Source organism: Schistocerca nitens, chromosome 9 (assembly GCF_023898315.1).
Source record: "Schistocerca nitens isolate TAMUIC-IGC-003100 chromosome 9, iqSchNite1.1, whole genome shotgun sequence".
NCBI classification, from domain to species: domain Eukaryota; kingdom Metazoa; phylum Arthropoda; class Insecta; order Orthoptera; family Acrididae; genus Schistocerca; species Schistocerca nitens.
This window is the reverse complement of record NC_064622.1, coordinates 232,371,166-232,384,608: the sequence shown is the minus strand read 5'-3', so window position 1 is coordinate 232,384,608 and position 13,443 is coordinate 232,371,166. Positions and strand designations below refer to the sequence as shown.

Below are 13,443 nucleotides of genomic sequence, written 5' to 3'. Positions count from 1 at the left end.
GAGTTGATTGCACGAAGTAACTTTCAGACAAGAATTTCTATCTCTGGCACCATTTCTGGTAGCATGACTTAGTCAGTCTATACCTGGCAAGGTTGGTCACCCCCTGTTACACCAGAACTATCAGAAAATCTATTAATGATAATTCCCTGTATCTCCCTGTTCCCCCTCCTCTCGCTCAGGCAGAGCGTCTTGGCAGTGGGGGGAGTGAGCGGCCAGACTGAGTGCGACGGCATGCTATACAGAACACTGCCCGAATTCTGAGTTCTTGGCTACCCCTGAGTTAGCCCAGACTCCAGTGTCCAACTTCATTACCTTCTCCAGTTTTGGCTATTGGGGAAGAATGGACTGTCATTTCTCCACAGACATTCACTCAACAGCAGGCGAAGAGTGGATATCCTCATATTAATGTTTACTTGCAGCTGTCCAGATACTTTTGATGAAGTAGTATCGCAACAATGGTTAACCAAATAGTTTTTTCACGTACAATAGAGAATTTCAAGATAATTGGTATCGTGGGTTGCAAATCACTTTCAATTATATGTTTCAAACATTACTGAGTGCCAAATGCCTTTTGTTTAAGCAGAGACTTTCAGTCCAAACCTTCCTTCAATTTGCCCTTGAAAATTGTTAATATTTAACTTGTCGCTAACAATACGAGAGGTTGGAATGGTAATGTGCTAATAGATCGATCGTTTGCCGGAAATCACTGAGTGGCCTTAATGTAACAATGAAGCGTTATTGGAGAATTACGGATGTCTTATTATGACCCAGGACAAGAACAATCATTACATGAGAATTAGGACAGGACGTTTTATTTACTGAACATCCTAATACGATCACTGATCATGGTATGAATCAGCATTAGCATCAGACCTCACACTATTTAGTTGATGCACTAATATATTGACCAATATCTCGATTTATAGCCCGTAACTGACGTAGAGCGTTTAATATGCTCCAAGTTTGTAACAGTTTCGCAATCTGCATTACGGTGTTTTCACCATAACGCACAATCATCTGTGTATCAATGACATCATATGGATACTTAAAGTAATTATATAAGCTACATATTTAGTACGTTTATTTGATCGTGCGGTGTGAAACAGTGGTAGCGTACTGGACTCACACTCTGGAGTAACCTTTGCATGTAATCTATGCAATGTAAACTTGTATTACATGTTACACTTGTTAGTTTTAGAAACTATGAGCAGCTCATAATGAATCTCTTAAACTTCTATGTTTCAGAAATACCAGAAGAGGTAAGCCACCCAGCAACGTGACTGGGCACAATTTCCCGAATGATGCCACTAAGTGCTTGGTATACGATATTCCTATTGAACTGTAGCTCTCACTTACTGAGTGAAAATATCATGGCGGTAGGTGATGCACTGTTTTATGATTTGTGACAGAGTGAATACTTGCTGACACTTGCTGTTGGACTACAACTTACGTCTGGCATCTATTTTGTTGGAGTCAGTTGTATGCATAAACTTATGTACACGTGTAGTTTTAAAATACGTGTTCTCCACTTTTCCTATTTTCTTTTTTAATGGAATTAATCTGGCACTTGTACCAACATTTTCTGACAAGAAATGAGTTTGAATGAAATGTCTGAACTCTAAGGTTTCCAGTATCGAGTTGACATACTATCAGAATTTCGAATTAGTACTGAAAAATTATTTTATTTCAGTATTATATTTTAATATTAATGGTAATAACACTCTTTTAAATTTTGCAGTTCGCCGATGCTGTCTTCGGAACTGGGCAATCGGGGTCACAAGGAGGTCGTAAGTTCATTTATTGTTTTCATGTATGTATATGTATTAAATGCATTCTGTTTCATGTATGGACTGATGAGTCATTAAGAATTAACGAGGTATTATTTGAGATTTTAAATGTTATACCTTCGCGGTTCCTGTAATTAATTATATGGAACCAAATTTAGACTTTAAGGTCTGGTCTGCACAGACATCATTGAGTGCAGAAGAAACGTTGAGGCCGTGCCAACAGTTCCTGTGATTTCTTCAGCTCAATTAGATAGGCAGACAGCACGATAGTAGGTGAATAATAATTTATATAAAAACTTAAGTAAGATGGGAACTAAGAGAGAACGCAACAGTGCTTGGAATGACTACTAATAAATTACACAAAATGTGACGACTTTGAAACTAATTTGTGATAATGAAAGAATTAAAACTTCATAAATCAATATTCTGAGAAAAATAATTTTAAATATCTTGGTACACAGTTTAAACAAGGAAATGGTATCAGCAAGTTTGTTAAATAGAATTTAAATCTCAATCACGATAGAGTTTGAACGACACGTTTTAATTTTATAAAATTGTTTAAAGAATCCTTAAGGAATGTTGTAAACGTCAAAGAGCTCTAGAGACACGCTACAGTTTCAGATTGGTATTTGTGGTAAAACAGAGATTTGGGAGCCAGGTGTTAACCTGCGAAACATATCCAGGGCCACATGTGTACTCTCATCAGAATATATTAGTTCTGCAGAATAAAACTAAAGAAAGAGCAGAAAGATAGAAAATTAAGGAAATGAGATGTAATTGTGTTAAAGAATCAGAAGTTATTGGGAGTTTCCGAGGAAGCATTACGCAACGATTGAATCAAGGATAAGGAATACTAATAAGGAATACTACAGCAGGCGAATGAAAAAGTGAAGGCAGAACAAGACCAAATAGGGAAAAACTCAAATCACAGTAGAAATCCTTGGATGCACTGAAGTTTGAACCTATTAGACCCAACGAGGAAATATAAAAATGAAATATTTGAAGCAAACAACAGGGATATCAGCATTCTGAAAATGAGATTGGTAGACGCGCAGACTGACTCAGCAGATATCGCTAGATGAGAAATGCAACATTGTAGAAACTTACATGACTAGAAGAATGATAGATGACACGTAAAGGAAAATTAAGGAGATTCTCCGAGGAAAGAGAAGTAACTGTATGAATATCAAGATTTCAGATGGAAAATCGGTTCTAACCAAAGAAAGGAAGACTGGAAGAAATATAAAGGTGACCATACAAGAGAAACCAATTTATGGAACGAGAAGAAAATTTAAACTAACATAAGGGAGATATAACGCTGCGAAAAGATGCCCTGAAAGAAGTTTAGTCGAAACGGGACCATTGGAATATATACAGTCCTTCTCAATTATACTAATCCTTAGGAGAGATGGCCACGACAAAATGATTCCACATTGTATGTATGATATATCAAAAAGGCGAAGTACCCTGATGTTTCAAGAACAATACAACAATTCAATTTCAAAAGGAAACGGAGTATCACTGGCGTAAATATTACCGAATAATCAGATTAATGTATTGAGATGACAAAAGTTATGGGAGTTACGGGATAGCGACATGTAATAACCAAATGGCGGTAGTATCACGTACAGAAGATGTAAAAGGGTATTAGATTGGTGGAGCTGTCGTTTATACTTAGGTGATTCATGTGAAAAAGTTTCCAACGTGATTATGGCCGCACAACGGGAATTTACAGACTTTCACCGCGGAATCATAGTTGGACCTAGACGCATGGGACATTACATTTCGAAAATCGTTAGGGAATTCCATATTCTGAGATCCACAGTGTCAAGAGTGTGCCGAGAACACCAAATTTCAGGCATTAGCTCTTACCACGGACAACGCAGTGACCGAAGGCCTTCACGCAATGACCTAAATCAACGACGTTTGCGTATAGTTGTCAGCGCTAACAAACAAGCAACACTGCGTGAAATAACCGCATAAATCAATGTGGGACGTACGGCAAATGCATCTTTTATGACAGTGCTTCGAAAATCCAGCAATGACAGACGCGAGTGCCTTTCCTAATAGTATGACATCGCCTGTAGCGGTTCCCTCGACTCATGATCTTATCGGTTGAACACTAGACGCCTGGGAAACCGTAACCTGTCAGACGAGTCTCGGCTTCAGTTGTAGGATCTGATGGTTGTTGTTGTGGTCTTACGTCCTGAGACTGGTTTGATGCAGCTCTCCATGCTACTCTATCCTATGCAAGCTTCCTCATCTCCCAGTACTTACTGCAACCTACAGCCTTCTGAATCTGTTTAGTGTATTCATCTCTTGGTCTCCCTCTACGATTTTTACCCTTCACGCTGCCCTTCAATGCTAAATTTGTGATCCCTTGATGCCTCAGAACATGTCCTACAAACCGGCCCATTCTTCTTGCCAAGCTGCGCCACAAACTCCTCTTCTCCCCAATTCTATTCAATACCTCCTCATTAGCTATGTGATCTACCCATCTAATCTTCAGTATTCTTCTGAAGCACCACATTTCGAAAGCTTCTGTTCTCTTCTTGTCCAAACTATTTATCGTCCATGTTTCACTTTCATACATGGCTACACTCCATACAAATACTTTCAGAAACGACTTCCTGACACTTAAATCTATACTCGACATTAACAAACTTCTCTTCTTCAGAAACGCTTTCCTTGCCATTGCCAGTCTACATTTTATATCCTCTCTGCTTCGACCATCATCAGTTATTTTGCTCCCCAAATAGCAAACCTCCTTTACTACTTTAAGTGTCTCATTTCCTAATCTAATTTCCTCAGCATCACCCGACTTAATTCGACTAGATTCCATTATCCTCGTTTTGCTTTTGTTGATGTTCACCTTATATCCTCCTTTCAAGACACTGTCCATTCCGTTCAACTGCTCTTCCAAGTCCTTTGCTGTCTCTGACAGAATTACAATGTCATCGGCGAACCTCAAAGCTTTTATTTCTTCTCCATGGATTTTAATACCTACTCGGAATTTATCTATTGTTTCCTTTACTGCTTGCTCAATATACCGATTGAATAACATCGAGGAGAGGCTACAACCCTGTCTCACTCCCTTCCCAACCACTGCCTCCCTTTCGTGCCCCTCGACTCTTATAACTGCCATCTGCTTTCTGTACAAATTGTAAATAGCCTTTCGCTCATTGTATTTTACCCCTGCCACCCTTAGAATTTGAAAGAGAGTATTCGAGTCAACATTGTCAAAAGCTTTCTCTAAGTCTACAAATGCTAGAAACGTAGGTTTCCCTTTCCTTAATATTTCTTCTAAGCTGAGTCGTAAGGTCAGTATTGTCTCACATGTTCCAATATTTCTACGGAATCCAAACTGATCTTCCCCGAGGTCGGCTTCTACCAGTTTTTCCATTCGTCTGTAAAGAATTCGTGTTAGTATTTTGCAGCTGTGACTTATTAAACTGATAGTTCGGTAATTTTCGCATCTGTCAACAACTGCTTTCTTTGGGATTGGAATTATTATATTCTTCGTGAAGTCTGAGGATATTTAGCCTGTCTCATACATCTTGCTCAGCAGATGGTGGAGTTTTGTCAGGACTGGCTCTCCCAAGGCTTAGGCTAATTAAAACTGGCACATGGGGATGGCGAAAACTTGAGTGTTTCATTAATCCAGGCTGAAATCAACTAGAAAATTGATATATCCCATAATGTTGTACGGAGTGGATCACAATACGTAGCGAAAACTAATAACGATGTACGTATACATTAATGGAATCAAAAACTGTGAAATAAACATGGATCCTCAAAAGCCATCTGCGATCTAAGTGCGAACATGTGGCTTCGAGCCTCTACCGATTTCGGTATGAAATATTGTTCTAGTCAGTACAAATTCATTTGAAATCAGGAGTTTTAGATTGAGACCTCATTCATTTAGACCAAAATTTCACCAACAGCTCATTCTTAGTGAAGGTGGCAGATGTATCATGGAGCAACGATGAAATCTAACGTCGCGGAGTAGTGGTCTACCATGACCACCAAAATTTGCTGACCTCAGTTCACGGCATTATTGAAGCTCTGAAGCAGCCAGTCTTGCAAAGATTGATGAGATGATCCGTGGATAGCTGAAAGAAACCAGAGGAGTATCAATGCAAATGCGAGGACGACGTATCGAACACCTCTCTAAATTAGTACGTGTATTCACTAAATGAAATTAAATGATCGTATGGCGTTGTTGGACGAGATGTCCCAGTCTGGTTCGGCCGCCAAGTGTAAGTCTTACTTCATTCATCGCCACATTGGGCGACTTGCGGCCGATGATGAGGATGAAACGATGATGAGGTCAACACAACACGCAGTCCCCGAGCGGAGGAAACCTCCGATCCGGCCGGGAATCGAACCGGGGCCTAGTGCCACTCAGCTAAACAAGCGGACTATTCAGTAAATAGTAACAAGTAACGGGAATACCTATTTCATGGTAAGGTGGTCATGGATGAAATTTTATCCCAGTCAGATTATCACCTAATCGACAAGTTTACATTAAAAATGCTTTTGTATTACTACGAGAGTATCTCATGCAGACTCCAGTGATGGTTCGTAACTACAAATTCTCAGTCATCTCGTAAATTTATTTGTGGAGAATTTGTGAGCCATTGTTTACTGGAACTTTATTGCCTCTGTTATACCCTTGTCAGTTTTCGCTATGAGTTGCGGTACACCCCGTGTAGTGCAGGGCAGTAAGAACGACACTTACAGTAATACAGTGCTGTTTGATCCTAAAGTCTGGTAATAAGAAGAAAAAATTCCTAGTAGCAGAAAGTCTCACGACTCTTCAGAATGTAGACCTTGAGATCGGGATGAGAGTGCACCCACTGTGTTCATCCTACCCTCAATATAACGTTTAGTCTTCCTCAAATGCTCCTAATTACGTAGAGATTCTATAATGAAATTTCTCCACGATTAGTTTTCAGTGACAATCAGTTAACAAGTAACAGAAGTGTTTCTTCTTTGTTTCAGTGACTGCAGAAAATTTGGTGAGTAGACAGGGAACACTACCTCAACAATCGCAGCACGTAAGTATGAATGCTACGTGAATCCGGAAGAGGACGTGGGAACAGGACTCTGATAGTCGATGCAAATAAGTAAGGAGTGAATGTCTCTCTTGTAATTCAGTTGCTCGACGCTATTATTTTTCCTCCCTTTTTGACGTTCTTTCGGACACGCGAATAACTATTTATGATTTGTCTGAAAATTTTCCTTTGCTCTTATGAGATCACTTCAAACGTGTCAAGCTTCCTAATTTAGACGTGTTCTCATGGACTCGTTCAGAAGTCTCATTTCCTGTTTTGTAACTGTAATTCGAGTGAGGCATCCACACAAGGTCTTCCTTGGCCTCATTATAGCTTTATTTAGCGATTCCTATATTTATCAATTCTTTTCATTCATCATCCTGTACTGAAGCTTTTCGTTCCTCATATTCTGTTTCTTATTACGTTGGCGTCTACATGTGTGCGTTCTGATGTTATAATTGTGTTCAAATGTGGTACTTGGCCTGCCAAATTATAGATCTTTTGCTTTTCACTTAAGTGAAAAAAGTCGGGGGCTAGTGTAGCATCTCGATGTGACATGCACGCAATAAGTCGTAGGAAGTCCCCTGCAGAAATTTTGAGCCATACTGCCTCTATAGCAGGCCGTCATTGCGAAAACGTTGCCGGTGCAGGAGTTGTGCACAAACTGACCTCCCATTATGTTCCACAAATTTTCGGTGGGATTCATGCCTGGCGATCTGGTGACCTAATCATTCGTTCGAATTGTCTAGTATGTTCTTCAGACAAATCTCAAACGTTTGTAACCCTGTGACATGGGTCACTGCCATCCATAAAAACTGTATTGTTTGGGAATATGAAATCGTTGAATAGCTGCAAATGATCTCCAAGTAGCAGAACATAACGATTTCCAATAACTTATCATTTCAGCTGGACCAGAGCGTCCAGTCCATTCCATGAAAACACTGATTACACCATTATGGAGCAACTACCAGTTAGCACAATGCCTTGGTGACGACATTCAACCATGGCTTCGTGGGGCCTGTGCCACACTCGAACCCTACCATCAAGTCTTACCAACTGAGACCGGGACTCATCTGACCATATCAGTCGTCTATAATCCCACCGGTTTGGTTCCGACGCCAGGAGCGGCACTGCAGGCGATGTTGTGCTATTAATAAAGGCACTCGAGTCCGTCGTCTGCCACCCTAACCCATTAACGCCAAATTTCGCAACACTGTGACGACGAATACATTCGTCGTACGTCCCATGCTGATTTCTGCGGGTATTTCTCGCAGTGTTGCTTGTCTGGTAGCACTTACAACACTACGCAAACGCCGCTGCTCTCCGTCGTTAAATAATGGCCGTCCCTAACTGTTTTGCCCGTGGTGAGAATTACTGCCTAAAATTTGGTATTCTCGGCATAGTCTTGCATTGTGGTCTTGGGAATATTGAACTTACTAACGATTTTCGAAATGGAATGTTCCATGCGTGTCACTGCCACTACCATTCCTCGTTCAAAATCTGTTAATTCCGCTTGTGCGGCTATAGTCACGTCGGAAACCATTCCACATGAATCACTTGAGTATGAATGATAGCTCCATCAATGTTCTGCCCTTTCACACTTCGCGTTACCGGTACTGTCGCCGTCTGTATATGTTATATCGCTATCCCACGACTTTTGTCACTTGAATGTATATGACTCTAGTAAACTGACACATATCCCATGTTTCCTTGCCTCCGTGGGTTAGCCCATTTTTTGAATTACTTTACCATAATGATTTTCATTTCCAGTGAATTTACAAACATTTGTGGTTCCGGTATTGATGATGTTTTTATATTTATCATGATTTTTCTCTTTGCGAAATTTAACTAGTGATCTGTTTTTTCTGCAGTAGGTTTCACATGAAAGAGTGGTCTTGCAACCTTTTGTTCATTATTCAACAAAACTGCGAGTCGTATTCAATTTCATTTATCTTGAATCCCGTCTCACTTGGCCTCTTATTAATAATATTTTAATTTTTGTTTTATATTTTCGGCTACATTTTATGAAGACAATAGGAGTTTTTTTTTGTGACACTCACGTACAGGTAAACAAGGGAGCCTTAAAAGATGTGATAGTAAACCAAGTTGGCCACCAGTGCCCCTGTCCGATTTAATGCTAGTTTGATCATCACTCCTCATATTAATGCTATCAATAGCATTAGTCTATATCGCGGAGGGTACCAAACACGTAATAATGTTAGTGTTTTTTTGACCAGCATGAAATCTAAACTACAATTTTTCAGGCACACTTTCACCCTTCTCTATCATTACAATAGTACTTTCACTCCTCTTAGTATCATTATGGACTATTTGCAAACGATTCTTTTTACAGAAGCGAGGTCACTGTTGGTTTTAATTTAAACACTTGCCAATAAATCTTACGCAGTATTGTAAACATTAATTACTTAACTCGGTCTCAATTAAAGTTCTATTTCCTCGACCAATAGCTTTCCATCATAACAGTTCATCATAATTTTCCATGGTTTTCTCAGCTCCATCGTTATTCTCAAATTTCATGTTGATTATTCATACACGCTACTCCGCTCCGACTGCATCTTAATGAAGAATGACAAAAACGCACGTGCGCTCGAAAGAGAAACCTCTATGGTTAACATGCGTGTCCGTCTATCTAGCAAAGAACTTGGCCAGGTAGATACTGTACGGTTGATGTCTATGTGTGTTTGTGTGTGTGTGTGTGTGTGTGTGTGTGTGTGAGTGTGTGTGTGTGTGTGTGATCTCCTTATCTCCTATCCATCAAATAGCCATCCTTTATACTTCCTATGTTGTAGGTAAGGTCCATTTCTTTTCCAAAGTATGTGTTCTGATCTGCCCATTCCTGTAGATGCGTACAGATCACAATCCTTACTAGAGTAACTACGTTTATTATAATGATTCCATTATCTTTCTTTTATATTTAATCGATTCATTATTTCTTCAGTCTCACTTTCATGTCATTTTGATTTCGGGTATGCACGTTTAGCAAAAAAGAATGGTGTCATTGATATAAAATTTTTATTTTTCACCTTCCACAAAGGGCTAGTTTCACTGAACAACCTTCTGCAGATCAAATTATATTATTCACATTATTGTGGGATGTAATATTAACAGTAGGTGCTTTTACGTACAAGTAATTTCATTCCACCATATTTGGAAGCAATGTAAAACTCTAAACCATGATTTTTTCTTTTATTTTGGCATTTCACAGGTCTCCTATTGTCAGCAAGCGTGTAACTTTGCAGTGCCTTCCTCCAAAGCAAGGCGACCAGAGGCGTCAGGTCGCAAAGGTATTGATTCTTCACGTTGCGTTTTATTTCCTGTGTACTTGTGTAATCGATAGCAGATGTCTAGCAGATTGTGTATTTATCAACACCGTGCAAGATAATTTTAGGTGCAAATTTAAAAATTTAGTGCAGTCGTGATAGTTTTGCTACAATGATCCGATTCTTGGCAGTAACTTATTATCTTTAGTTATAAGACGTTGCGGTACTATAGCAAGATATACTTGTTGGTGTATTTCATTTCGATAGTTGTGCCTAGGTGACTGCAGATGAAACCATGTACGTAAAGTACACCAACGAAAAGACACAATCAATACCTTCACTCTGCGATAACAATGGTGATGCTACGAATGACAGTGCCACTAAAACAGAGTTACTAAACACAATTTTACGAAATTCCTTCACTAAAGAAGATGAAATGAATATTCCTGAATTCGAATCAAGAACAACTGCCAACATGAGTTTCAGGGTAGCGAAGCAGCTTAAGTCACTTAAGAAACGCGAGACCTCCGGTTCAGATTCTATACCAGTCAGGTTCCTTCCAGAGTATGCTGGTACAATACCCCCACACTTAGCATTCATATACAACCTCTCGCTCGATCGTCGAAAGATCCGTACCTAAAGACTGGAAAGTTGGACAAGTCACACCAGTATCCAAGAAAGAAAATAGGAGCAACCCGCCAAATTACAGACTCATATCGTTAGTGTCGATTTGCAGTAGGATTTTGGAATATACAGGGTATAACAAAAATGTACAGTACAAATGGCAGGACACATTCGTCGCACGTAGACGAAAAAATTATATCACACGAACATGGGTCTGGAAACGTTTTGTTTCCATGTTCGACTCACTTTCTCCAGCTTATGAATCATGGAAGACACACAAGAACACAACGCACCAGCATTCCATATGCAACTATTTCTCACAGGAGAAGTTAAGTATGCCATCCGTGGTCACTGATACATGCATCAACCCGCCGTCGTATTGAATCTCCGATGCGCAGATGTATCCCTGGAGTATTTCCTATGGTTTCGCAGCCTTCCATAATACGGGCACGGAGACATTTTGTACTTGGGTTCCATGCACAGGAGCTTTCAACTGCCCCCACAAATAAATGTCCAGTAGGTTCTGGTCCGGAGAGCGTAGAGGCTAGGCAATGGCCCATCTCTACCTATCCATCTGTTATTTAGAAGCCGACGGATTCAATACCAAAATGAGATGCTCCACCGTGCATGAAGTAAAGCTTCTGTCGCACAGCTAAAGGCACATCTGTTAACAGACCAGGTAGAACATTCTCTACGAAATTATGATAATTTTTCCCGTTGAGCGTGGGTGGACCAAACAGTCACCAAGAATGGTAGCCCAAGCATTGACAGAAAATATTTGTTGATGACTTGCGTCAACAGTTTCGTGAGGATTGACGTCTGCCTATACATGCTGATTGTGAAAATTTAGAATCTAATCTCGTTGAAACGACGCCTCATCTGTGAACATCACAGTCGCATTATAATTAGGAACGACACTTCGCTGAATAAACAATTCACAGAAGAGTACTTTTGTGGGAAACATCAGCTGCTAACAGTGCCTGCACACGCTGTAAATGGTAAAGATACAGCTGGTTCTCGTGTAACACTCGGCAGCCATGTGGTCAACATCAGTATTGCGGGTACGTGTCTTGTACTGATACTAGGGTCGTCGTCAACTGCATGTAGAATTTGCCGCCTCCCTTTGCGGTGTCCTCGTCCTTCTAGGCCTCCCCCGGTCGCGAATGTCAGGCTTAAATGCCTCATGTTCCTTAAGACGACGATCACAGGCTTCAAACGGATTCCAGTCGGATCACCTCCGTCCTGTAAATCTTTCCTGGTACAAAAGTTGAGCGTTAGCGCCATTTTCGTCGCCTAATACATTCATCAAATGGGCATCTGCCATCTCTGCATTTTTGTACACTGTACGCTACCATTGCAGGAGCCTAGTCTGTGATTAACTCTTCGTAGTAACCAGTGTGCTTGCAACGGCCGTACTGATCGCTCAAACACTTGTTACCTGTAAACAAACAACGATGTATGTCGCATGGAAACAGGGACATGTCAAACAAAACACTGGCGGTGCACAACGTAACAAGACGTCACCAAGAGTGCAGGTTCTCCTTGGTCCTAACGTTCTGCTCTAGTGTATATCCCGTGATTAATGAGTTGGAGAAAATTAGTTGTAACACGGGAACATAGAGTTCCAGATTCAGTTTCATGTAGCATAATTTTTTCATGTACATGTCCTGCAATTTATACCGTACATTCTTGTTACACCTCGTGTTCTGTGCTAGAGCATTACGAATTACCTCGATGAGAACGATTTATTGACAAACAAATGGCTCTGAGCACTATTGGACTTAACTGCTGGGGTCATCAGTCTCCGAGAACTTAGAACTACTGAAACCTAATCAACCTCAGGACATCACACACATCCATGCCCGAGGCAGGATTCGAACCTGCGACCGTAGCGCCTAGAACCGCACGGCCAATTCGGCCGGCTTATTGACAAACAGCCAACACAGATCCAGAAAATATCGTTTTTGTGAAACTTAACTAACTGTTTGTTCTCACGAAATAGTGAGCAGCCCTCCTAGACTGTTTGCAGATGATAATGTCATTTACGGTCTTGTAAAGCGATCAGACGATCAAACCGAATTGCAAAACGATTTAGACAAGATATATGTATGGTGCGAAAAGTAGGAATTAACCCTAAGTAATGAAAGTGTGAAGTTATCCACACGAGTACTATAACGAGTCCGCTACATTTCGGTTACACGATAAAACACACAAATCTATAGGCTGTAAATTCAAGTAAATACTTAGTGATCACATTTACGAATATCTTAAACTAGAAGGGTCACATAGATAGTGTTGTGGGGAGAAGAAACCAAAGACTGCGGTTTATTGGCAGAATATTTATAAAACGCAGCAGGTCTTCTAAAACGGCTGTTTACACAACGCTTCTCAGACCTCTTCTGGGGCATTGTTGTGGGTGTGTGACCATCATCAGACTAAACTGACGGAGGACATCGAAAGTATTCAAAGAAGGGTAACTCGTTTTGTATTATCTGGAAGTGTGGGAAAGAATGCCACGGCTATGATACGCGAATTGGGCGGGGGGGGGGGGGGCTATCTTTAATGCAAAGACGATTTACGTTTCTGCAGAATCTTCTCATGAAATTTCAGTTACTAACTTTGTCCTCATAGTGTGAAAATATGAGGTTGGTGCCCACCTACTTAGTGAGCAGTGATAATCATAATAAAATAAAA

The 13,443-nt window shown here is 40.4% G+C and overlaps 1 long non-coding RNA gene across 1 annotated transcript in view; it reads left to right on the top strand.

Annotated features, from left to right (window-relative positions):
• The first annotated feature begins 1,736 nt into the window (after positions 1 to 1,736).
• LOC126203143 (uncharacterized) overlaps positions 1,737 to 13,443 on the top strand; it is a 28,027-nt gene continuing 16,320 nt past the window's right edge. The window contains exons 1-3 of the long non-coding RNA XR_007540227.1: positions 1,737 to 1,787; positions 6,792 to 6,808; positions 10,071 to 10,149. This is a non-coding gene — a long non-coding RNA (uncharacterized LOC126203143). The remainder of the gene's footprint in view (positions 1,788 to 6,791; positions 6,809 to 10,070; positions 10,150 to 13,443) is intronic.